The following is a 27182-nucleotide window of genomic DNA, read 5'->3' as shown; positions in this document are numbered from 1 at the left end:
TTTTTTGAAGTAGTATGTCATACAATCCTTCATTTTACTAATTAAATGAGCATATATAGACATTAACATTTAAATGCTTCTTGCCTTCAAGTTAGGGCAGGTTGTACTTGTCAAAGCTTCTTCTCCATCTTGTTTCACTTTCAGAGTTTTGATCTGCATCTCATCCGCAGTGAGGCCATGGCTGGGACACTCTGGGGGTGATTCTGGCTGGCTGAAACAATTTGGCCTTTTGTTTGTTCCTGCGCCACAAGCTGCACTGGCAAAGGCAGCAGAGCAGCACAAGGCCTGGGCAGTGCTGCTGCTGTGCAGACACTACAGCCTGGCCAGTGCTGTTGGCTCATTGAAGACATTTCAATAGTACATTTTAATTCTTTTCAACTACGGGGAAAACTTTTAAATTGCTCTCTATCCAGCAAAAACCTTTTGCCTCATGATGCTGAGTTCTGACATTGCAGAGGAGTGCTTTGACTCTGCATTTTGAATGCTTCTAGACAAAATTTCTCTCTGCAAAGACGAGCCGTTCACTTGGTGAACTGAGATGTCCTTTGTGTTCCTTTTGTTACTCTTTTTCATTGACTGTTATAACCATTTTTCCTTTTAATCACTAAATGCAGAATTGCATATTCATTTCTTTAAAAATGAAGTGTTACACAGATCCTTCTGCCTTAAAATGTGTGGAGAACCTTTTGTAAGAATTCATGTAAGGAAAAAATCAACATCCTAAAGTACCAAGATGATTTGAAGTATATAAAGCAGTGTGCATTAAGGTTTCAGTGGTGTTTGGCTTTGTTTTTTGGAGAGGCTTTTGTGGGGGTTGTTGTTGTTTTTAATATGGAGATCTCTAACCTTGATTAGACTCCACTGAAAGAAGAAATTTTAGTCATCCTCCACCTTCTAATCCCAAGCATGCTGCCATGTACTTGGCTTCCGCTTGACAAAGGAAGATACATATTAGTTAAATATTTGTGCGTCTCTCTTTTAATCATATAAACCTTTGTAATTGAATGGTATTGTGTTTTTGTAAAGAAATAACTACATCTTTTGTTGGATAGTATTTTTTTAATGATACTGCAATAAACAAACCAGCATTTTAACTTGGGAGGCAACTTCCTGGTGTTAGAAACCAACAAAAGCAAGTCCAGCACATGATTCACAATGAGAAATTTCTCTTGAGGGATTTGCCCAAAATTTGATGGTAGCTCAAAATACGTAAAGGTTTTGAACTGCTACTTTTTATTAATTCCACAACTCAAACAGACAAATCTTTGAAGACCCTCTGAAATGTTCCCCCCTCCTCTTAAAAATTTCTTTTAAAGTGTATCCCTTGCCCTCTTCATAGCTTTAAAATGGAAGATGAAGGCTGTGGTAAAAGGCTTTTCTGCTGAATTCCTGTGGAACATGGAGTTTTCTCCATGAGGAGTCCTCTGCAATCAGTACCAAATACCACACTGGTGTGGCTTGGAAAATGGAAGCCTGCAGAAACTTTGATAAAGGCTGAAGATGTTTCTCAGAAAGAGAAGCATCTCTTTAACATTCTCATCTACAGTACCATGATGAAGGTTTTGAAGGCCCAGCAGAAGGGTCTCAGGGACCTTTGTCAGCTGCACATTTGCTTATCTGTGGTCATAAAGGAAAGGAAAGGTCTTTATCTTCTCTGGCTTGTTACAGATATCACCTATTTTGTGATGGTGGAATCTTCTGGCAGCAGAATTATTTTTAAAACAGAAGTGAATCTCATTTATTTTTCCTCTTCCCCCTCAAACTGCCCTAATCAAAGTCCAAAAGCCATCCTTCCCCTCCCCTGAATAAATCTGCATAACTCATAGCAATTGCGATTCTCTATTAAAACACCTGAAAAGTAGCTTTAGATCTGGGATTGTGATGAATATATTTTATCTGGGGGACTGATCTTATGGCATTGTTATGTTTTATTAGATGGTTTTACTTCATATTTAATTGGAAAAGTTGGGATAAGTAGATGCACTTGTCCAAAATGGACTAAAAAGTTTTTATTGGAAATTATTTAGGTTGGTACTGTTGTACATAAGATTGCTTGCAAATTTCCTCACAAATTTTGTATTTAGTTCTATCTTGAGTTGTTAATTATGCCAAACAACTTTGAGGTACTTCTGGCCCACTACCATAAGTACTAAATAACTTAGTGGGAGGCCACGTTGTTGTGCTTGTATGAGGGTGAGCTAAAGTAGCATTACTCAGTATGTTGAATACATGTGACCACTGAGTGCTAGGTTGCTAATTTATACCAAGTCCTTCACATAACGAAATGAATCACTGTATACCATTCATTGCTATTTTTTTTTTAACTGGGAAACTGATAAATATTTCATGACCACAGGTAAGCAGAAAACTCACTTTTTCCAGCCCACAAAACTTTGAGTTCAAAACTAGTCCTGTTCTACTTTGAATTTCAGTGAAATTTAGGAAGAATGAAGAGATCTGTCTCAAATAGTGAATTTACTGCTAAATGCGAAACAGCTATTTTGGAGTCAGTGTGTCTGTTTTTTGACTATAAATTCCCTTCTAATCCCTGGAAATGTTTTCTGAAGGAGTTTTCTTTTAAAATGGTACCACTCCACATGAAGTTTTACTTTATGAATCACCATCCTCCAGCTTGACAGAAAAGCCGATATTCAAAGACTGCAGTACTTGTGAATAAGGAGTCAAACATGAAGTGAAATCTTCTTAGGTTTTTGGTGAGAAGTGGCACTTGATCCTTGAGGCAAAGAAATTCACTTCAACCTACATGACACATCACATTGCGAGCAAGTGCACTGGCAGGGCTATAAGATGAAATGCCATTTTCTGTTAAGTTAAAAGTAGGACACGTTTTTTCCATTTCTGAGAGTTCTATCACTTCATATAGTTGCTTTTGGAAATGAAAAATGGCAACAGCCCTGTACTGGAGTGGCCTATGAATTACAGAAAAGCAGCTTATGCTGAGTAGTGTGGCACAAGAAGATGCCAGGCATTTCATGAGGAGAAAATGCAGCAGAGTCACGTGGAGATTACAGAGCCCACAAAATTTAGTTATGCGAAGTCTCTTTTTCTTAAATAGAGAGGAGAATGAATAAAATATAATTAGTTATATTTTTTAGCAGGCTTAAAGATGTTCAATATACTTGCAGAACCTGCTCAGTAAGTACGGTGAGGAAAGAGAAAATATGGGGGTTTTTAGTTTTGTTAACTTCAGTATCCTGATCTAAATTACTCCTGTTTGAGGGTGATATGTAACTGTGTGTATCATATACCATACAGAACTACCTGGATTTCTCTGTTACCCTATAGCAGTGTCCAAAAAAGGTGGTCTGTTTTAGTTTATAGTAGGATGAATAAAGGGAATAATCCTAACACAGATTCTCATAGCTTGGGAATCAGGGAATAAACAAAGAGGAGTGTCTCATATTACATCATTCTGAATCTGGAACAGGAGCCCATATGAACCTGGGTGTCCTGCTGGCTTCACCAGTAGCTTGGTTTTCCCTTAAGGAAGCTTATAAAAATGTTTCAATCTACACTAACAGGTGTTGTTTAATCATCATTCTGGCGTTTATGTTGGAATTGTGTTCTATGTATGGGTAAAACCAACTATAAGACCATAAAGGTGATGGAATGAATGAAGAGAATTTTATTCTTTGCACCATAGTTTGATAAATTGCCTTGTTTTAAGATTTTTGTTATTGTTGTAATAGCTCTGAGGCAATTTTATTTTCAAGAGTTTGAATCGGTGGAAAAAGAATAACAAAGACTTAAAAACAAGAAATAAACTGCAGTGAGGACTGTAACCCTATCTCACAAAAGCTTTTGCTTATAATAATAAAGACTGGAGTTGTAATTAGCTTTTTTGGAGTGTTTTTCACTCCAGCTGCACTAGACAATACTCTGACTTGTAGTTAATACATACAGACATATCTACTTATTTTCCTTTGCATTGCAGCATGTGTACTTCCCTAATTGGCAGCTTGCCATTTATATGTGGAAAACAAGATTGAGTTAGCAAGAGGGAGAGAGAGTGAGATATCAAATATCTGCAGTGCACAAATTTCTGAGTTAGATTACTGAAAGGATAGGAGATTTAAGTTGGAATTTAGTTATTTGGATCACAGTGCACTTAGGCCTTCTGTAAGGCTGAACATGAGTTGCAAATAATCAAAGTCAGAGTTAGAACTCAGACTGTCACTGTGAGATTTCACTTTAGGAGAACCCATTACTTTCATTTAATGTGGAATCTGTGATATCCAAAAAGAATGGATAGATTCAATAAACCCACTCAAGTTTTCTCTTAATACAGAAACTTATGTCAAACTGCTAAGATACTGTTCTCCCCTAATGAAGGATGGGATTGTGAAGGCATTCTGCTTTAGTTTTTGAAGTTAAACATCATAGGTAGGAACAAGATGATGGAATACAATGATCTAGGAAATAGATGCTCCTTATGCCATACAAGAACTAAAAATTAGCATTAATATGCCACACATTTTTGTAAATTAGAGAATTGATGTAACAAGAGCTCTATCAGCTACAGTATCACTGCCCTTTTAAATGGATGTACTGCTAATCTACTTGAAGATCACTTGGCACCAATTTCGTATGGTCTAGCTAGGCCAGCACAGTCTATCTTGCAGTAAAGCATTAAAATCAATTTTATCTCCCTGGGAAAGTCTTGCTATGTCTTCAAATTTCTCTTGCTACGTCTAAAGTGAAATTGATCTTGAGTAGAACCAACCGTAATTCTGGATCCTGTCTGGGAAGTCAAACTTTCCCCTAATACAAAATACTTACATAGAACCAACAAGTTTTAACTAACTCCCTAAATTCTAGAAGACAGAATTTTAGTTCTTTATAAGCATGGATCTTGCATGTTTTTTTCTTGCATGGCTTAAGGGCAAAGAAATAAAATAAATTTTTAAAATGCTTTCATAAAGATTGGTTTAGGACTTCGGTTTCCTTAAATTCCTTTTGTCAGCATCCCTTTTTCTCTTCAGTGTATGACAAGTGCTTGTAGTAATTCAGGTGTTGCAGATGGATTACAAACTGAAAAGTATTGTGTGTTTTGTGCCTGCCAACCTAAGGAAGTGAATGAATAGGTTTTGAGTACTCAAAAGCAATGCCTTTCTAGACAGAGTACTTGAATTAGACAAACAGACTCTGAAGACTTTCTGACATAGGCTGTCTGCTATAGCTTGCATAAATCTGTGCTGAATGAATACTCAACCAGAATTACTTGAAAAGAGTCGATAGAAGTACTGCCAAATGAAGCAAACAATTCTCTTAGCTCTGTAAAACTGAGGTGGTCATCAGTGAACACAGTCACTGCTGTATTAAGGATTAAGTTATTAGAGGTGATAGAACAGTGGAACACAGTTAAAATCACTAAAGGTTGCCATCTCTATTCCAATCTTGCATTTTATAGTTCTCATCCTGAATTTAGGGAATTCAGTAGCTTCCCTGATGTAATCAGCTAGAATTGACTCTGTTCAATGCATATAATCCACTGTCTTAACAGTCTGTGTGATCTCCACAGATTTTAAAAGAATTTCCAACTGGTGGAGCTAGCCTTCAACCCAGCTTTGCTGGGAGCTTATCCAATTTGTCACACAGGAATTCATTCACTTCTATAAATTTGAGCACATCTATTCTTTCTTTGCCCTTTCTGTTTATTAAATATAGTAGCCCCTATCCTCTAGACAGGTTTTGTCAGCTGAAACACAGCAGGTAAAACAGGTAAAGAAATTTTCCAGACAACACGAAGTGATTGTTTAAACACCAACACTACCCTCTTAAATACTTCTGATTTAGGTGTTTCTGTGAAAATCCTGATGTCTCATGATCCACACATCTAACTAACTTCAACTTGTAGATTAGATCCACACATCTAACTAACTTTTGAGCTGGCTGATAAACTGGTGATGCTGAATAAGACGCGTGTGAACAGAGTTTGGAAAAAGTTGGGTGGTGTAATTGCCTTTATCAATCTTCACAAAATTGTCTTCTCTCATCAGCATATCTATAATGTCTTGTTACACAACTCTGACTCTGAGCTCACGGTTTTGAGGATAAACTAGTCACTTTTCTTGATCCAGTTCCAGAGATATAAAGCATGTTTGCCCTGCTTCATTCCACTAAAGAGGTGTTTTCCTCCAAAATATCTATATTTTCCTCATCTTCTCACCCTTGCAGGTAAAACCAGTCATTTTCCCAAGTGCTCTAATGAAGTAATATCTTTTTATTAGGTGGCTTAAAGGACAGCTAGAAAATATTTAAATACCTGCTTACACTTGTTTATATAAGTCTCTTTTAGTCTGAAATAAAGAAAACTTATTAAGTTTTCATAAGCCACTTATTGAACATTTGTTCCTTCTAGGCATCCTTTAAGAAATACAAAAAATATATTAGGATCAGTGTTACAGGACACTGAGTCAATTATCCTCATGAAGAAATAACGTGAAAGAACTGTTTGAATAAGAAATGTTATTAACTGAAAATTGGATTTAATTCAAGAGTATATAGAGAAATGAGATGTTCTTTCAGTATCACTGAGAATAAAGTAGTGCTGGTCTGTTGAGGAAAGTACTTAGAGTTAAAGCACTTTGTTTTGGAGAAACTTTTTTGGATTTTGCTAATGTCAGTGAAAGGTAGAGTTACCAGCTCTGGAAGGCAGCAGTCTCCAACTCCCATTTGCCTCAGCAAACTTCTGCTTTTGTTTTTTAATCAATCTGGAAGTAATTTGAGTATGAAAATAATGAGTATTCTCATGAAAAATCTGTTTTAATGCTGCTTTAAACTGTCATGTTTAGGAAAAGCTAGGTATTCTGGTAGGTAGCAATAGGAATGGCACTATATGAGGGAGACATTGTCTCCTTGTCTTTCTTAGAGCAGGATAGAATGTGAGACTTCTGAGGCTGTGGGAAATGAGTTTTGTGTACATGAAATGTTTTCACTTTTAACTAAAAGATTGAGTTCTACAGTGCCACCATCTTTTAAAGATTAAATCCACATGGCATTATATGGAATACAATATCCATTGTTCATACTTCTTGAATGACTTGGAATCATGTGTTAACATGATGAAACCAGATGGGATGTTCAAACATTAAACTCCATTCAGTGGTAGCCAGATGTCTTTCCAGGAGAATGGGGGAGGGATCCTCCAAATAGAAATTTCAGAAAAGATAGCAACTGTCAAATTTTGAGCAATTTATTCAAGTGATAAATGTGTTATATTTGTGATTCAGTAATTGCTTATCTTTTCTTAGGCAAGTTTGATCTCTCATCTTTGCTCCTGTCTTCAGATGTGGATGCATCACCTGATCCATAATGTTTATTCACCTCTAGCCCCGATTTCCCCCTTAAATGAGGGAATAAAAGTAAAATAACTTGGCAAGTAAGCTGGGAGGTACAGGGTTTGCTTTTGTGGCTCAACGAACATCTTACAAACAAAAAAATTTGAAAAAAGAGAGCAGCAGGGAAAAAATTTGGTAAGTCAAAAGCAAACTGCAGAATGTAGTACTAAATTTTTAAAAAGTTCGTCAAATGGTTACCAGCCACTCAAGAGAATTTGTGTCTCTAGATTACATTAACAAATGTTTCTATTATGGGCCAGCTATATCTGCAGTTAGATTTACAGAAAATTCATGGATGTCTCCTTGTGTCTTAAAAAACAAACCAAAACAAAACCTCTTCAGTTGTGCTACCTTTGACCCTTACAAAAATTCCACTACAGTGAGCTTGCAGGCGTGTGGAGAGACTGTAAATATGTTTAGACAGGTGGTACAGTCTGAGGCCTTCTTTAAGGAAATGGAAAACAATACAGAAGGTCTTCATTTGGAAATATTCTTGTATAATGAAGTATGCCCAGTGTCTTTCAGCGCAAAATGCCTTTTCCAGTGAATTCTCACTGCTTGTCATGAAATAAAGTACAAGTTTTCAAACAGAACAATTGAAAAGCAGTCTCCCCCACGTTTCTCTTTAATGCTATCTTAACATCACTTATTTTACATTTGTGCAGTAAAAGAAATGACAGCCAATTTAAGTTTCTAAATTTAAAGCTACTGGATGACAAATCTTTGGCAAGGAGGGGTGCACAGCCCTAGTCTTCGTTATGCTTGCCGCCTCCTGTTGTAGAGAGCTAAGGAAAAAAAGGAGCAGGAAGCTCATTAAGATCTTGTAGCCAAAGGCCACAAACCCCTCTCCCATAAAAGTCTCAAATTTTCTTGACTGTCTCCTCTTCCTTTGCAACATCCTTGCAACATCCAAAACACGCAGTGAATCCTGAGGGCATCCAGTAGGAAATCATTGCTGTCTGTTCTGTGTAAATCCCAAAGAAGGAAAGAAAAGGACAAGATATAGGCATTACATGGTGAGTTACTCATCAGAGAAGCATTGCAGGAGGACAGAAGAGAGACCATTTCTTAATATGATAGAAAGTTGGGAATTCAGCCAAGTCCCACTGGTCCTTTCAATGGCCTTGATGTTCTCACAACCTGAGCAGGCTAGGCATCATTCTCCTTTCTCCAGGAGTGTGTTGGGAACGTGATGGAGACCTACCCCACTGCAGCCTGCTGGGATGAGGCTAGAGGTGATTCCTCTGCTGGCTGCTACAAAGATACAAGTGTGTTGTCATCTCCTCAGAGAAAAAAATGCATTGTGCATCTAAAAAGTAGATTCATGAACTTGATACATGTTCGGTGCTGGTACCTATTCCCTTCGAACTATTTCTTAAAGTTCAGGATTTTTTCTGTGGTATAAATTTAAACCAGTATCTCAGCAAAAACCATCTTGATTCCTCCTCGAAAAGGACAGGAACTTCATCAGCTTTTTAAGTAACTTAGGTTTCACTTCCTTCATTAGCAGGACAATAGATTTTAATTTTTTTTCATGGATAAGACCTTAAGTTACCCCAAATTTAATGCTGAGCCTGAAAAACTCAGCTAGAATATGGATATGGAAAGAATAGTCCTGATTAATGATTCACTAAATGAAGTTGTGTAAAATTTATTCCCTGAAAATAAGTACAAAACTGGCATAGGATGGTGGTTAGAGGGATATTTTCTCCTCTTCAGAAAAAAACCCAAAAACAAACAACCAAAAGAATCTATGTGCTTTGTGGATTTGACTATAAAATAAAGCAGTAAAACTTGATAATTACAATATAACTAAAAAATAAGTTTGCCAGTGAGGTGAGAAAAGAGGAAGCTTGGACTTACAAACAAAATGTCAGATGAATCCCACAGACTGAAATACCAATGTCCTATAAGTTGACTTAGTGAAATTTCATAAGACTCTGCTGCTTGCTTTACTGTACTATTTTGTGTTTTGAGGAAATAACAAAAACTAATCAGATTGCAACCCAGTTTTTTGAGGTTTCCACAATAATGAAAATGTAGATTTGAAATCCTGATCTTTCCTGTGTCAATTTAATGAAAGTATTTCTGTATCTTCAAACTGCTCCATTAAAAGGCACTATTTTACTTGCATTTATGCTTTCAAGTAAAATTTTTAAAACTCTCATCATATGTAGAGTAACATTGTGTATTTAGGTAACTAGTTCCAATTTTTACATCTTTACATTTTGCTGTTTGCAGAGGAGTACAGCAATTCAGGGCAGAGTTGTTTAGAGAAGCAGATTGGATGGGGGTAGAAGAGATGGGTAAGAAGCTGCTAATCAGCAAATGGATTTCACAAGAGGAATCTGTCTCTAGTTTTAGAATTTTGTGAACCGGTGCTTTGAAGCAAATCTGAGCTCTGGTCCTGACATGAAGAGAATCTGGAAAGATGATTCTCTTCCTTGTCTCTGATATATTAGGAAATCATCTACTTGAAGAAAACAGGAGGATTTTTTAAGTATTATGCAAGACTGAACTATTACATAAGAATTACAGAAGGAGACACCTGGTTATTTGGCGGTTTTTTGTTATGGCTTTTTTCAACTGACATGAAAAAAATTATAGTGAAGCACAATTCAGAGATGTTTTGCTTTAATTTCCTTTCTTCAGGTAAAATGCCTAGTGAAGGCACTAGGAATGATTGTAAGTTAGAGTATGAGGGAAGCATATTCACAGGAAAAAGAAGATTCAGTGGACAATGTTTTGTATTTTAGGTGCACGTATTGCACGTAGGAGAGGCTCATAATTCATAAGAGTAAATGAACTGAAGCACAAGAATAGTGTCCTATTTCTGCCATGCTATTTTTTTCAGCAGATTTAGTTTTCTATCTGACAATTGTAACAAATGAGTTTAGAATTTACAGACAGTAAGACTGAGTCTCTTCTGAAAGCCATTATTTTGATGTTCCAAAATAGCAGAAAATGAATTTATATTTTTGGTAATGTAGTTTTTATTTACTTAAATTAGAATCTTGATTAATTTCAGTTTTATTCATTTTTATACTTGTAAACCCTTGTAATGTCAGTTATTTGCAAATATTGCAAAACCTTCATCTTAGGTTGTAGTCTTGAAAAAAAAATTAAAAATAGACCCCTAAAGCAAAATAAATGAAACCACTTTTCCAGACAGAGGATTCTGATGTTCTGGGAGTGAAGGACCCAAATATCTGCTTGCACTGATACACAGCAGACTCAAAAGTGATGATCTTGACAAGATAGTAGGTGAAAACTGTGAGAATTTACTTCATTCTGTTTATTTCAAGTCCAACTCTTCAGTGCTCTGTGTTTTCTTTATAGAAACAATGTCTGTTTTCAGTCTGCAGAAGTAGTTGAATTCTCAGCTGTGCAAAAAATACAATTATGACAAGTACACTTGACCTTCAGTGAAATTAAGGAGAGTACCACCTGCACTAAATATGTCTTGTAAACAGTGTTGGGAGCAAAGGGATACAGTCTGGCTAGAAATCAAATCCAGTTGCGTGCCTTGCTGCACAATAATGTAATAACTTTTCAGGCTTTTAAAACTTCTAATTGTACCCTACCCCTAAACAAGGAGTGCTGATGAGTTGTTAGCAGCTGCACTGTGAACAGGAGCACTCTTTGTGCTGAGATAAAGCTGCCAGCTCTAGAAATAGTCTGTCATTCAATAAACAACTCCCCCCCCCCCCCTTTATTCTCTTGTAGTTGCAGTGTTACAAATTAAATTGAAAAACATAAGAATACTGTTTCAGGACACACTTCCAGAATATTTTGACACCTCGACCTGTGCCTACTCCTGGAATAAACTACTATATTAAGACCTATATTTTGTTTAAAGAAAAATCTCCCCCAAAATCAGACCCTGTAAAACTGTCTAGGTAATAAAGATGACCTAAGCTAATTTTTATTTAGTGATGTCATAAGAAAACACCAAAATATTCTTTTAGAGAGGTACAGTGTCCTGTAAGCAGTATAGCTGCTCAGTGTATCTGAAAGGTAATCCAGTAAAATAAATGTTTTAGTCCAGGTGCAAACACATCTCTGTCATAGCAATTCCCTAAATATAAACCCTCACCTGAACTCTTTTTTATGTGAGTCTCACCTTGAAGTAATGCTGTGCATAGAAGATGTGTTATCCTGGGTTATTCTGGCCAGACCAGTAGGGTTTTCCATAAAGCCTACTTGCTGCTCATTCACCTCTTTTAAACCAGTCCTTTTCCTCCTTTCTTTTCCCTCAGTGTAATGAACATTTGTCAGCATGGCTCAGTGAGGAAGGAATGTGTGGAAGTCAGTCAGCTATTTAAAAGTTTTAGAGTTCTAAATCATAATTTTTAATTTTTGGAGGGCATAGTTAGCTAGTGTGGATCACAAAGTGCAGGAACCATGACTGGACAGTCTTGGATTTGCAGTAAATTTTTGCCACTGGAGAAGGGTGAATTTTAGTACCTGGTATTACACATTTAGTACCTGGTAAACAGCACAGCATCTCTAGTAGTCTTGAAGGTGATGGTACCCAGATTATACTTTCTCCTCAGAAAAGCTAAATTGTACACCTCAAAAATCTTAGCAGTTATCTACTAAACATAAAGCGTAGAGAAATAATTATGTGTGCATTTTTATATTATCTTTGTTACTGAAAACTGTAGAGTTTATAGATTTATAGCACTCTTTATTTTTTTAATTAAAACTGAAATTGTGCAGACCTTATGTAGTTTAGCTCTTTTTATAATTAGTTTCTAAAACTGTTGTTTTACTTTAAAATTTATATCACTCCAAATCTAATTAATAACTCTAGAAGAAATCAATTTTTTTCCTGAGGAAAATGAGCTGTATTTCCTTGACTGTTTTGTAGCAATGGGTTTTGTTTTTGTCTTCCATTTCCATAGCAAAGAGAATTAATTTAAGAGAGATCAATAGCATTGCCGGCATATGTTGCACACTCCTGGTATAATTCGCAGTGCTGGTGAGCATGAGATGAGTTTATATTTATTTTTTTATCTTGATGTGTGGAATTATGTAAATCAAATACCCTTACAAAGAAGCTTTTGTTTTTATTAATTTAATGCAGTAATACTAATAAGGGGAAATGTGTAAAACAAATCATTGTGTGTACTTAGGAAAAAAAAAATGTGCTAACTCTTGATATGGGTGGGCGTAATGGATGTGTAAAGTGCTCTGTGCACTTTGCAGTGTGTGAAACCTGCAAAAACTTCCAATAATGTTAAAGCACTTGCAAAAATGTTGCACCTGGAGCAGGGAGGAGTGAAGAGGGCAAAGGTCAGCATTAGGCATTAAGACACTGACTAAACAGACTTTACACTCGGTGAAAAGTCCAGACAACCCCTGCAGTGTCATCTTACAACTCTGGTTTTCTTCTTTTCAGGACATAGTAATCCATAAATACACTCAAGTCACCAGCAGCTTAGCTCTTCCCCCGCTTCTCCCCCTTTTTAACTCTCCTTTCATTTATAATTCTTACATAAAGATCTGAATTTTTAACCCTTTCCAAGTCTTTAAATCAACCTTGGGAACTGCTTTTCTTCACTGCTGTCATTTGCTAGAATTATCTTTCTAAATCCTTTTCTTTGCAAATTTTTCTCTTAGAAAAATGGTTTCAAATAAGCTAAAAAATATAATGCTTGAAAATAGTAGTACAAATTCAGTGTATGGATAAGACATTCTGGGAAATTATCAGATTTTTTACTTCTAAAGAAAGGCAGTTATTGAACTCTGTAAACTACTTAAAAGCAGTCGTTGTTTCTGAAGCTTGTTAACCAGACACTCTATGTAAAATATCTCATGGGATGTGGTGTAAATTTTTTTCTGCAACTGCTTCTGAGCTTATTTGTTTAGATAGATGAAACTAGTTTCAGCTGGGATGCTGCAAGAGAAGAATCATCTTGTTTGCCATTGTTGATTTTTTCAATCAAACAAACAGAGAAAAACCTCATCAATTTCTCTAAACTGGAAAAGGTAAAACAAAGAGGTGTTTGTACTTTTATTGTACAATTAAGTCTTTCAGTTTTGCATCTATTACACTTAGCAGATGAAAGCATGAGACCAAACTGATTTTAATCATTTTATCTGATCCCATTATCCACATCCCATGGCTCAGCAGACTGGATAGGCTCCTAATATAGTCTGGAGCCTCAACAGTAAAAATAGGCTGGTAAAATACAGCCCATCAGTTGCATGTAACCGTGCACATTTTGCTCACTTCCTCTCCTTGCTCTGAGCACTGCACAAGGCTGTACTTCCATGCAGGATATTTTCCTCTCACCCGCTTTTCACTTCCCTACCCTTTCTGTAAACCTGCTGAGATGTTCAGCAGCTCTGTCACATTGCCTTTGTCATTAATTTTTGCATCTTGTGAGCAGCACTGACAGAAGATAGCTGAAAGTCTGAGTGTTCCTTTTGTACTGTATATGAATATTGATTAGGAACAACATAAATAAGAAAATGTTTCAGGTTTTTTTTGTTTTGCACAGAGATCCCTCATATTTCCCCGGGGAGAGAAAGCAAAGTTTCCAGTTCCATGTGTGTGACATGGTCATTACTCAGTCACAAAATGGTGGCCTCAAAAGGTGTCCTGTCAAGTCTCTTGGCCAGTGCAGGCTCACTGATTCCTGTTCCGGTGCAGTGATTTTTAACGCTGCTGCTGAAGGGTTTCTAACTTGGTCTGTTCAGTGGTGGGACTCACAGCACCATCAATAGAAACAGAAAGGTGAACGTGGCAGCCCAGTTTAACAGGCCTGTTTCAGCACGATGCTTTGAGCACATGCTGAGTTTCAGGTGGTTCTGTAGGTGGCCTTCAGGCTTTGTAAGTAAGAAAATGCTCGATGCCATTGCAGGGTCAGCTCCTTGGCGCAGAACACGCAAGGCAGGACGTGTCTAGGGCCCAGGATTGAACTCTGGTCATGCAGTGCAGCATTTCACCTGCTCTGTCGCACTGGTACCTTGGGGCAGTCTGTTAAATAAGCCATTACTGGAGCTTTTTAGTGGTAGGCCTTGCATGAGCGTTGAATCTGCAGTATCTTCCATTTATCCTATATTCTGATATTTTGTGGTGAGTTAGTAAAAAATGAGAAAAGCACATGAAGAACTTTTAGAAAATTAAGCTAGAACTGAATGACATTGATCTCCTGAGAAAGAGGCTTTGTATCTTGTCTTTTTGTATCTTTCTTGTTGTAGAAATACCACACCAAAAACTATCTCGCTTAATTACAAAAACAAAAGACCATTGTTCAGTCTAGTATTTTTTGTTGTTTTCAAGCATCTGAGGTCTCTCCTGAATCCTTTTCTGTGGTATCTCATTGCTGACCTCGTAATTTTAATCACACATTCAAAACTTAAATTCTGATAATGTGACATAGATGAGAGACCAGGCAGTTAAATGACTTGCCCAAGGCTATGAAACATCTTGCTGGAGAGCTGAAATCAGACCTTTTACCATGTCCGCCTGGCCAGACCCAAGGTCTGTGCTTTGTTTTATGTTCTCAGGCATGTTTCTTCATGCAAATGTTATTTGGACTGCATGCTTGACAAATAGCAAAGGCCATGCTGCCCACTGAATTTTCTCCTGGATTGTTTTTCACCTTAAGTTTAAAAATTATATGGGTTTTAATGAAACTCTTCTTCAGATTATCTTAGTGAAGCCACTTTCATAACTCCTTTTCAGAACTTATCTTCTACAGGTGTTGTTTATTGATTTAAGCTTATAGTGACAGTATGAAACTACCAACCATTCAAGCATAATGTTAAACTAAACTGTGAGTAGAGTGAATTTTTACAAAATAGTACAGCCATAGGTCTGTTGCGACTTTGTTTAACCAACCAAAGTTGCTTTATATTGCTCTCACTTAGTCTTTTTCCCCACCCCCTTTTCTTCTGAAGGATTCCCTTTACCCACTTACCTTATCCATGGGCCGCGTAAACACATAGGTAGGACTTTGTGCATCCTTTGCATACTCTACTTGTTAAATCTCAAATATTGTTATATTGCTTCACGCATATCTCACTAAATGCAAATAAAATGGTAGGTAAGGCTGCAATGATGTCCTCTGGGTGTGTATTTCTGTAGGTAACGTTGTGGGTGATACACACAGTTTTTACAGTCTGTACCTCATGTGTAGATCACACAGACACAATTGAGGCTGATCACAACCAACGCAGTGTGGGTGGGATGTGTGTGGGTAAAATCTATGTAGGTAAATTTGAAGCATTTCAAGATTACAGATGTTTTAAGGCTCAATATTTTGGACAGTGGAAAAATACATTTTTCAGACTCTTCTAAAATGTGCTTTTCAAAAATTTCTTAAAAGTACCATATCCTTCAAATCTTCTTCCTTTGTTAGCAAAGGTAAAGCAGATAATGCTTTAATTCAGCTATACCTTTCAGTCTTGCTGGTCATTCTTTCCTTGAGTTTGTTTTGGGAGGTTTGTTTCCAGTTTTATGGGGTTTTGTTTTGTTTTGATATTTGGCCATTAAATGATGTCAAGTACTTGCTTGTCTGGTGTCAGACATACATCTTCCTTGTTACATGCATTTCTAAAAGAGGAACTCCCTGTGATTTTTTGCCTGAATGTTAATAGATTTGCTCCTGTACAAATAATATAAATGCAATATACTTAATTATTTTAGCTCATACTAGAAAAGATTCAGGACAAAGGAGAGATTGATGCAGTGTGCCTTACAATGGTCCTACTGATTTCTCTACTGGCCTTTCCTCTGCACATGGTCAATTAGAATTGAAAATCCTGTGCTGATTTCATTCGCTGGAATTTTTAAGCAGGTCAGGAAGAAAGATGTTATTGAAAGGAAAAGTCTCATCTAAATAAGAAAAGAACACGTGGCCATCTGGTCTAACTGTACCATGCTGAAAGTAGTTTTGACTTTGCTCTAGTTTAAACTTTGCAACAGTTTGCTAAAATATCGAACAGAAATACATATACATTAAAACAGTCTGTGCTTTTTATCTACAGAAATGTAATGTGCAGCTCTCTTCCTATCTGTAATGCATGAGCTCCTTTGACCCTGTTACCTTATTGAAACTGTCTATGTTTCTGGTAGGTTCTCAAGTTCCTTCAGCTCTGTAGAGGTGTAAGTGAAACACCAATCTTTTGAAAGTTTTGGACGTAATTCTCAGCACTTTATTCCTAGGACTAAAAGTCACACCTCTGCTTGAACTGGGAAAGGCTCAAACAAGCCAATGCAACAGGAAGCTTGGGGGGAAGAGGGGAGAGGAGAGTCTAAAAAAGGAAATCACTTGAAAAAAAGGAAAGAACTTGAAGTTTATGTGAGTAGCACTGTGGAATTTGCACAATGAAATGTAGGCCACAAGCTAAGAGACAAGCTGTAATACACATCAAATTTTTAAGGAATGGAGTCATAAATATGCATGAACTTCCATGATTGCATTATTTCAGCATCAACTATTAAAAAGTTTAAAGAAGTCAATAAAGAAACAGAGTTCAGCAATTTTCACACAAGGTAAATAAATTCTTTCTGTAAAAAACTAAAACACACAGCTCTAAATTTCAGGAATGTGAATAACAAACACACAGGTCCAAATTTCAGGTATGTGGATAACAGCAGGAGAGGATAATGCCATTTTTAAAGCAACACTGGTCAGGTATCTCCTCCCTACTCTATGCAGAGCTTTTGTACCCAGCACTCACAAAACCCAAGAGACCGTACTGGGAGAAGGGGAGAGTGTTGAACTAAACATGGAGGCAAGGATCCTGTATTCATATTCTCCAGCTTCATGCTTATCTCTTATGTGATTAGACATTACTTCTACACTGACAAACATTGCATAAATTGCCAGTTGAAACACCCTTCTAAGACAAGATAGTGTGTAAATCACTTCTGAAGTTTAGAGAAATTGATTTGCATAGGATTTCAGCCTTTAGGAAAGGATAAAAACATGATTGCCTTGTCATAACCTTAAGAAAATGAAAGTGAGCATTTCATAATTTAGCTGCAGGCATTATTTCAAAACACATTTTTTGAAACAAGTGACAAATTTTGTTTAAAACATAATATGCCAGGAAAAGTAGAAAGGAAATTATCACCTTAATATTACTGAACATGTCTACATATAATTCACAAATGTATACTCCTCATGTATGACCATTGTGTAGAGTTTGCTTGTATGTTTCATATAAGCAGTGTAAATTGTTCCTTTAGAAAAGCATTAAATCCCTTATTTACAAAAAAATAAAATGCAGGAATACAAATTTGACCACAGCTCTTGATTAATTCACTTAATTTTCCTGGCATCTCTATTCAGGAATTTCTACTTTGCAGTGGATATTGCTACTACTACATGCAATCTTTTGTTTGCATGTCTCCGCTGCTATTTGGAAAGGAAGTTTTTTTAAGATTAAATTTATGGGATACTTATGCTGGGTTCCTTTTCTCATAGTATTTCTAAGCAATATTAGAGGAAGAAAAGCTAAAAATTTTCTTATTTCCATTAGGATACCTGTTAGAGTGACTAAAATATAGTTTAAGCATTTTCAGGGAGTAAATTAACAACACTGTACATGTGTGCATGTGGTTGTGTGTTTTAAAATGTATTTTCTTTTAGGTCGTTTTCATACAAAGTTCACATTGAAAAGCAAATATTATTCATCATGTTTATCACACCATAATTCATATCACAAGACAATGAAATTCCAAAGAATTTAGAAAATAGGTCGATCTGCACAGCATACGTTTAAAAATTAAATAGAATACAGGCTTTGAATCTGCCTTTCCCCTGTATGTCTCTGCTAACCCCACCCATAGCCACACCAAATGGAGAGTAACTATTTTGGGGAGTGCTGCATTCTCAAGCCCAACTTTGTGGCACGATGGCACTGGGCCACTCGGCGTTTCCCTGGGCTGTGGCAGGGAAGGCCAGGGCTTGCAGGGCCAGCTCAGTCCCCTGCCACGCTCCCCTTCTTCGCTTTGAAGGCAACCTCTTCACAAAGCATTTTGCTACTGCCTCATTTAAAACTATCATAAAACTGTCTCAGAGCTCCTGCTAATCTCTCTAAACACAAGTATTTTGTAAGATTTCAGCTTGATGGGCATTCAGGAGCGAGTATCTGTACAGTAGCTACTTGCCTTTATGTAATATATCATATGCACATACAAAATCATTACATTTATTTGAGGGCTACACAGCAATTATGTAAGTGATGCATAAACTTAACATAAAACACTGCATTGACTGTAAACCCAGAGTAGAAATCACAGTAAAACGGGAAACACTGGATGTCCCTAGTTACACTGTGTTGGAAAGTGTGTGTGCCTGTGCATATGTTTTGTACAATAATGTGTATATATATTTACAAAGTTTCTTATTTTGTTTTTTTTTTTCTGCAAATCACAACAAAGTTGAAACTGAGCCTGGCCGACATAAGGAGGGAAGGCTTGTGTTTGTCTTTAATCTTTTCTGCAGCACGGTTCAGACTTCTGTCTGATCTGCACATAGCAGAGCAAGGGGCTTGCCGTGCATTGCGTGCAGGCTCCTTGATTGTGGAAGGGAAAAAAAAAAATCTGGCTGGAATCCAGACAGGCGAGCGCAGTGCTCTGTTGATCATTGTGTCTAGCCTTCAGGTGTCTCAGCTCACAGTGGGCGGCGGTTGGGGGAGGGGGAGATAACAGGAGGGCAGACAAAGAATATAACAGTGTATTTACCAAAAAAAAAAAAAATTCATATGTGGGACATTCACGTCAAATCCTTTTTTAAAAAATGCTTCTTTTAACGTTCCTTTCCCTGCAGTGGGAGCAAGCAAACATCTGTCCAGGAAGATTTATTTAAGCCATAATTAGTAGCGTCTGGAGTCTTTCAACAATTTCTCCTTATTGCACTTAATTTTTTTTTTTTTAAAAAGAAGTCTGCTCATCTTTCACTTAGAAACTGTTTTCACTTCATGCATTATTAGAGATCCAGCCTAGCCAGGACCGAGTCAGATTTCTATTGTCTTTGCTTTTTCCCTTCTGATCGTAGTTTTCAGAATCTAACTTTTGGTAGGGAAGGGGGGTGGGAAGGATCGTGCAGGCAGGGGGGAAAAGACCTTTTTAAAGGTCTTACAAACATGTGGGGGAAAGAAAAAGAGCAAAAATACGAATCAGTGCTGTTTATTATACGGTTATTCGTTTGAGCTGAATTTCTTTCCGAGGAAGAAGAAGAAAAAAAGCGCTGCTTTGTCTGTTGCTTCTGTTTGAGAACTCTCATAAATCTTGCCCAGAAAGCAACTTGGGCTTAAGGAGATCTGGCCAGTAAAGCTCTGGGAAACAATTTCAATGTCTCCTGCTATGGATATTTTCTTCTTTCTGCCCCCTTCATCCCCGCTCCCCCTCTACCCCGACCTTCTGACGTTATACCATAAAGAGACCCACACCCTTTCCCACCCCATCAGGAATCTGAGTGAATGCAAACTGCAATCTAGAGGTAAAGTTGCTTATCAAAAAGCCTCTCCTCATGCTGAGCGAGTCCAGATATTACACACTAGTTGTGTGTTTTCAGTCCAGCCATAACCCTTTCCTAACACTCCCCCCGTTGCCTTGCCTCTCCCCCTCCCCCCGTGGAAGGGGTGGGATGGGAACCTTGCTCGACTTCATTGTTCCAAATGTAAGAGCTATTTGCCCCAAAGTGTCTTTGCTGTCTTTCATAGCTAATTATAATAACTGTCAGATGTCTGCAAAGTCTGGGCTGCCCTTGCTGGGGGAGTTAAAGTTTGCCTTTATGTTTTCCCCTTGGGGACAGATCAGGCCTGATTAGACACAGAGTACAAATAAAAGTGAACAACATACGTGTGTAGGGCTTTTTGTCTTTGTTTTTCTTTATGAACAAAGCAGCACGCTGGCTATGTCAGGAAGCAGTGTGTCATGCAGCGTGCATGCAGGCACTGCCCTGGAGGATAACTCGCTTTTGCTTTTTTTTTTTCCTCTTTCTTTTATTGAAGCATGCAAGAAATATTTCTGAATTTGAATAACACTTTACATACTTGTTCATCTTATAAGAAAAGTAATCACTGATTTAGGGCACATAGCATTTTGACATTTTTAAGGGATTTGCTTTTCTGGGTGAAAATAAAAATAAATAGAGCCTGTACTCACAGTTTTGTTGTGCTGTGCAGGTCGCTGTCTCCTTCTGCAGCGACAAGGAGGGTTGGAGAATGTCAAGGGTGCAGAATCCCAGATAATTCAGGAGAAATGTACAAATGAGCTTCCTGAAGTCGCCTGGAAGTCAGCTACTTGTGCTCAGACATCCCATTGCTGCGATGCACGCTATACTATCTGCAGTTCTGAATTGAACTAAATACTGCCCATGTGAAAGACAGGGGAAACACAGTCATGTGGGACACACAAATCCACTCTATTGGCTCTGAAGGCACAACTTCAGCATTCTTGCATTTCCACCATTGGTTAACAGTTCAAGCTGAAAGAGTCTAGGTCCTCCTAGTGAGTCCGTTTTCCCTTTATGTTGGAAGAATGACTGTAGGATTTTACAGTGACAGGATTAGTTAAGAAAGGGACTGAAGTCATCCCTTTGACTGAAGCTGGTGGGTGGGGATTGGAAGCTGTGCTTTTCTCCAGTCGACGTTTTTCCTTTTTCTGCCTGCATTCTCAGCGTCAGGAAGTGCTTGCAGTTAACTTGGGCAGCAGAGAGAAACTGAAGTGACTTTTTTGGGTTCGGGGTTAGGGACCTGGCTTTTAGAGCAACACAGTGTTACAGACAGTACAATGATTTTTGTGGGAATAACTAATCTGGTTTACTAACTGGTTATTTTTCCCTCTTCAATTTTTTTTTTAAAGCTCAGAAAGGGCTAAATCAATATTATTTATTTATGAACTTTTGCATTACATAAGCCAGATAAATGAATCCAGCAGTTTGAAAGTCTAGACTGATAATTTGACAACAGAAGAAAGATTTTACAGAACTATTGGATCTCTGGGGAATATTATGATATGGTAATAGTAATATTTTGAAAGAAGTAACAAATTCCAGAAAAACTGTTATTGCTGATATTTGAGACTAAAGACATAAAGATTAAGTAGGAGGGAAGAAGATTGACTATTCCCTATTTTGGTATTCTGTCATTTGTCTAATTTAGTTATGCCAGCATGAGCAGTAATTTGAAACGGTACTCAGTCATGTGTGACATAGTTCTCCAATTAACCCTTATTAAAAAGACCTTTCCCAAATCCCATATGCATGTTTTCCTAGAACTACAGAAAACAGAGGTATGACAGATTTACGGGGTTTGTGTCCATCTTCCTCTCTGGGCAGATTTATTTCCTCCCTCGTGTTTCCAGTGCTATGCCGAGTGTAGTTCTAAACACACCCAGCATGTGACTCCTGTTGATGGACTGTTGAACTTGGGGCCCAATTTAGTAGTTGAAGTGCTTAAATATGCTTGGAAATTTCCCACAATAATTAATCTGGAATAGTAAATTCATTGTATGTCTGTGGTGTACGCAAGGCCAAGCCCAGACCGCTCTGCTGGCAATCGCAGTGTGTGTGAGATCCTATTTAGCAGCTTATGCCTGGCCCTGGCTGTCAGGGCATCTTTTTGTTTCTCCGAGTCAGGCTTGTTCAGTCCACCTTAAACCAATGCTTCTCCCTCCTCAGAGTTCGCCCTCTTAAGCTATTTATAGACTTTTATCATCACCTCACTGACCACCCTTGTCATCACTTAGCTGAACACCATATTCCAGGTGTAGCTGTGTAAGATATGGGAACATTCCACCATACCCTGTGACCTGGTATGGCTGCAGCAAATCAATATGTGTTTGCTTGATATGTGAGCAGGAAAAATGCATCTCTTAAAAATAAACTGACACACCTGACAAACAGGATTTTAAAGAAGATAAAGACAGTAAATATTCCACTCTGATTTAAGAAGGCCTTGTAAAGACCTTCTTTGCTTCCAAGTGCTAAGAAGATCCAGAGTGGGGTTTTTTCCAGCAGGCTCACTTACAAATACTGTTTAGTAATAATATATAAAAGGCGTGGTTTGGTGGGTGTTGTTTGGCTTTTTAATCTTCATGAAGAAAGATAGTTGTCTGGTTTGGATAACATAAGGCTACAGCAGTCCCATCAAAACTTTCCTTTCACCCTTCAAAAATGTATTCAGCTCTACTAGGCTTTCCACATCTGGACTCCAGAACACTGAGGGAAGAGAACTGAAAACCCTGGGAGACATTTTCTTTTTTTTACTGTGCTGGTGGTCTTCATAATTTTGGTTGCTTTTTTTGTTGTTGTTGTTTAATTCAATCAAAGAGGGAAGAAATACTAATAAAAGAAAAATTACTCTAGAGAGCAGTAAACTCTTTGGTTTTAAGACCAATACATGATCTTGTCTGAAATACATCTTTTTCATGAATGTCAGTTTCTGATTTTAAAATGCTGAAAAGCTCCTTACAGAGAGGGAATAAACATCTGGGTTAATTTATTATTGTTTAGCTTTTTCCTCAAATAACTCAAGAGTAGATTTCAGGAAAATCTAGGGACTCTGGAGCAGTGATTATTTACCTGCATTTCTTCAGCCATGAATGAGAGACCTAGATGATACAAGCAGGTATTTTTGTGACTCACAGTATTTTGGAGACCAGATTAATACTTTGCATCATTGTTGCCTCTAGAGAGAGAAGTGTATCTTTATATGTACTTGTGCGTCTAAATGGACATTTTATTCTCCCTGTCATGTCCATTGAAAAGAAAACAAAATAAAGATTTAGGCTACATCACATTCACTCTCTTTGAATAACAAACTGCTTCTTTTGCCACTACTGTTGGTAAAGATGAATTCATAATTGTAATAGTCAAAGAATAAGAGCATCATCAAACTATCACTGTGTGGAAAATAACATTGCTTTGCTGATTCTGTCATTGTGATGAAGTTTAACACATGAGATAAGATGCTGCATGAACTGGGCTGTCAGAGTTGGAGATCCTACTGCTCTGTGGTCCTCTCTTACTCCATCCTTGGACACCATAGGTCTCTGTTTCTGGGTTTGGGTTGGGGTTTTGTGGTTTTGCAGCTTTTCCCCCTGTCTAGCAAAGATTGAGGGACACTTAATTCCTGTGTAATAGACATCCTGTTCCTAAGAATTTTTACACTTCCCTAGCCAGGAACACTGGGAAAGAAAAGGCATGACTGAAGTTAGAAATTATAGTTACCAAAGGAGCATTTTCAATATTTGGAAGCATTAGAGAGCAGATGGTTGGTGTGAGGGTGAGGAAAAGTAGGATGGCCTTGAACATCTTGTACAGGGTGCAGTCACAAATAACTTTTAAAAACAGCTATTGATTTTTTCTCATGTGGAAATATAAGCTCAATGTCTACTTGTGAAGAGGAGCAGATTTGCCCCTTGGCTTCTTCTTAGTAAGTTATACAACATTTAGAAAGACAAAAATCAAAAATTGAGATAAATTTCTTTCAGAACTATAAAGGCACTAATGCAGTTTGCCTGTTGATGTGTTGCATGGACACTTCTGAAAATATATATTTTAAGTTTTCCTTTAGACAAGCAAATGCAGTCCTATTATGTGAATGATGCAGATTTCATGTTGCCCAGCATTTTTAAGCCTTTCCAATTTTTTTCAGTGGAAAGTAATTGAACTTCATAGACTGTGTATTTGCTTACAACTTTGCCAGAGAATTTTTGCTGTTCTATACACCTTTGCTTTTTATAATTCAGCAGTAGGTGGTATTTGCTAAAGTTTCAAGCTTATATTAGTCACTGCTAGTAAAATCCCTTGAGATTGGTAGTGCATAAGCAAAGAAGAAATCAGACAAAAAAAATATCTCAGGAGATACTGGAGAAGCAAGAAAAAGGCAGAGAAGAAGAAAAAGTCATTGAAAATCTTTGAGAGAGCAAGTGGATGAAGGACAAGCAAAAGCCATTTCATGGACAGAAATTACCAGAGCCCAGAAATATGCACATGCAGTGTGTGCATATATTCTGGAAATGGTTCTGTACCCTAGTTAAGAACAGCCCAAGGCTAACACGAGAAGTTTTTCAGATGTGTCTGGTACAAGAGGGTTGTGAGTAAAGGTTTGTTCTCATCTTCTGCACCAGGAGGGGTGAAAACAGCTGAAATGTTGTCTGAGAAAATAATCTTTGCTGTATTTGACCTAGTTGGGCAGGCTGCAATATCTACCATTGCCACAAAGAAAAATGAGTTTAGCTTGTTAGTATCATAATGGATTTTGTGAGGCTTTGAGTGGGGGGTGGGGGTGTATGTTTTGCTTTTGGTTTTTTCCAACTGAGTCTTATTCCTTGGTCTCCTCTATTTCTGTTGAAGAAGTGAATGAAACCACATGAGATTCTGGGAAGATTTTTCAACAGTCAGAGAGGAAGTTGGTATTTCCCCACTAGTGAAAGTCAGAATAACTTACTTTTCCTTCTTCTGCAGGTCTTCTGTCTGCTTAGGGACAGCTTTTGGTGGGTAGCTTAGATAATATGACTGTAATTTATCACTATAAAAAAGTGATCTTGATATCTTGATCTATGCCCTGGAATTCATGCATATGTTGAGCTTGTAGTTGTTGTGTATTTATAAACCTGGTTTTGGTTACAGGACTGTTAGAGAGGAATTCAGATCTCATTCAGGTGAACTTAATACAATAGGAAAAAATCCAGGATTATTAACTAATTGATCTTAGAATTTTTGCTGATTTTTTCAAGTGAAAATTAGAATAATGTGTTTAAAATCATAATTTTAAAAGTAAAATTCTAGATAAAACGAAATGTTATTTAAACAGTAGGTTAGTGACTGCAGTATACCTCAGATCAAATAGTGTGACATGAGTATTTTAAAGCTTGGCTACAAATGGGCTCACCATAGAATTAAGCTATCCAGAAAGACTTGATCAATAGAGCTAGAACCAACCATGCTTTTGATCACATAAACCTTAAAATGAAAGTTAGGCAAACAGTTTCTATATCACATCTGTGATTCCAGAAAGTCTGGTCGTTTCTTTTAAATAATCCTTTTTTTCTTTCCTGGGTAATTTCCTTAATTTTTTAAAAAATTTTCCATTTCTGACCTTTTCCTTAATCATTTGTTCTCTTAAGTCCTTTCAGAATAAATAATTTATTTTCCCTAAAAGATACTTGGCTGATACTCAACTGGCTCAGTTTTCATCCTAAAAAATGGAGGCTTTATAGGGACAGTCAGACTTGGGGACCATAACAGGAATTTTCCCCTCAAACCACTCTTACAAGGTTATGCAGCTTTTTCTGTCTTCAGATGCAAATTGTTTCATCCCTAATTAACCCATAGTAATAGATCTACATATATATTTTATAAATTATTTATCAAACTGTCCTTTCCTTACAGATGTCTGCAACTGGCACTTTGTATTTTAATTTTCTTGTAAAGTAAGATTGGTTTGAAAATCTAGACTGTACCAAATTATGTGCAATCCAGTATATGGTGAAGAATGATAGTATTTAGCAGTTCATGTTTCAAATGTAGAAGTCTTTTCATTGAAAAAATCCTACATGGTCTAATTCTGAATATTTTTTATTGAATCTATTATTCCCTGGGATAAATCATCTTTCTCTTCACAGAGAAAATAGATGAATCTTTAAGTATTTCAAACTATATGAATTCACTAAATTAAATAATGTATTCCCTGCACTGTCCCACCCCTACAGCACTGGCTGCACAGTACTGCAGTGTTCTAGGTGAGATTAAAGCATCACTAGGACATAAGCCTATAGCAGTTGCAACATCTTTTTCAGTAAAAATATATTAAAGTAAAATATATATTCCCAATTTTTCAAAGTAATATAGTGTTTGTGGACCAATATAATAAATTTTGTAGATTATTTTTCTTCTTTGACAATAATTTTGATGTAATGAGATTTCCCATTTTTAATTTGTAGATCTTGTCTGGTATCTCAGTCTACAGATTAAGATAGTAGATAATTCTCCCCATTTCTGTTCCAGTTTTGGGTGGTCTTAAACCAGGACAGTTTCAAAAGGATTTGTTTCTTTAAACCATCTGCCTTCCACATTTTACTCCTTGATAAAATAATTTATTTTGTTGTTTGTTTAAAGGATGTTAATACTGCATAAAAGCAATAATGATGCCACAGTTTTCCTTACTAGAAGCCAGACCTGTTACTTTAAGGAAGTGCATTTTTCCTCTGGTAGCTTATGAAAATTTAAATTAAAAGGATTTAATAATTTAAGCAGCATAGTTTAGTGACTGAGTGTTGAAGAGCAGAGGAGTTTGAGATTGCTAGCACAACACAAGGCATTTCAGAGAATATAGTTCAGCACTGCCTTCAGGCACTGATCAGGCACTAGGTGCATGCAGGGTACAGATGCTTTCAGAAATAGATTATTGTATAGTTGAACAGAACTACTACTCCAGGAATGACATTTTATCTTTAATTATATATTTGGTATTGATTAATGAATTTCTTATACTCTACAGAGTGAAGAATTCATTTTACCAGGAGTGTTTTGATCTTGATTAATGAACAAGGTGCAGACAGAGGGGACAAAAGTGGCAGGGCAGAGGGAGCAAGTCAATGCAAACTGCACTTGTTCAAATATTCCCAGTTGGAAAAGTAGGTTTGCATATTTGTCTGATCCTTGTAGGGGAATAAAATCCTACCCTGAGCCCTTCTGCATGTCATCCTACTTAAAATAATCTCTATTATGATTTTTACCCTTTTTTTTTAATAGAGCCATCATGATGATATCTAAATATTCTACTACTCTGTCCCTTGCTCTGTATCATTTGTTCCTTCCCATTGTTTAATTATGGACCTCATTT

General features: G+C 37.1%; 1 long non-coding RNA gene across 3 annotated transcripts in view; it reads right to left on the bottom strand.

Moving 5' to 3' along the window:
• The window catches only part of LOC102035063, a 61517-nt gene extending 40697 nt beyond the window's left edge, over positions 1-20820 (bottom strand). For all 3 annotated transcript variants that reach the window (XR_004082037.1, XR_004082038.1, XR_265385.2), the window contains exon 1: positions 20497-20820. This is a non-coding gene — a long non-coding RNA (uncharacterized LOC102035063). The remainder of the gene's footprint in view (positions 1-20496) is intronic.
• Between the last annotated feature and the right edge of the window lie 6362 nt (positions 20821-27182).

This window comes from Geospiza fortis, unplaced genomic scaffold, assembly GCF_000277835.1.
Source record: "Geospiza fortis unplaced genomic scaffold, GeoFor_1.0 scaffold229, whole genome shotgun sequence".
NCBI lineage: Eukaryota > Metazoa > Chordata > Aves > Passeriformes > Thraupidae > Geospiza > Geospiza fortis.
This window is presented reverse-complemented; position numbering and strand designations above follow the sequence as displayed.